At 53.5% G+C, this 510-nt stretch overlaps 1 protein-coding gene across 3 annotated transcripts in view; it reads right to left on the reverse strand.

Moving 5' to 3' along the window:
- Positions 1–510, reverse strand: part of LOC103617763 (BMP/retinoic acid-inducible neural-specific protein 3) — a 209,491-nt gene that overhangs the window by 206,323 nt on the left and 2,658 nt on the right. The gene's annotated exons all lie outside the window — the stretch shown is intronic.

Here is a 510-nt window from a genome sequence, read left to right on the forward strand (position 1 = left end):
TGACACGCATCCCTAAAGGTGTTGCCTGTGCCAGAGCCACCTCCCTGGATGTCCATCTGCCACCGCCAGTACGGGAGACTAGGAAATTAACTCCCGGCCAAAAAGGGAGTCCCAAAGCCACGCAGCTTCAGGGCAGATGGAGGTAATCCTTGGCGGGGAAGCCAGACAAGGGCAAGCAGACAGCCTGGACGTCTAAATACAGGGAAGAAAGATGTTTGGGAGCCTTCTCTCAGGAGGCTCGGGCGGTATTTCCACACGGCCAATCTATGGTACCAAAAGAACCAACTACGGCAAAGCAAAACCCGCCCGGCTGCTGCCCGCTATTCCTCTGTTTTTTCTGAGTCATCCAACCCCATGCGAGCAGAAGGTATCCCTGGGCTGGGAGTGCGGAATGCTGGAAATCAAGGATAACGGGAGTCTTCTCTATTTGCCATGCCCGACTCTCGCTTGTTGCAATCGCCCATTAAGCCCGCGTTACTTGCATTGATTTATTTGGTGTTGTATGCAAAG

The sequence above is a fragment of the Corvus brachyrhynchos genome, unplaced genomic scaffold (genome assembly GCF_000691975.1).
Source record: "Corvus brachyrhynchos isolate BGI_N302 unplaced genomic scaffold, ASM69197v1 scaffold466, whole genome shotgun sequence".
NCBI classification, from domain to species: Eukaryota; Metazoa; Chordata; class Aves; order Passeriformes; family Corvidae; genus Corvus; species Corvus brachyrhynchos.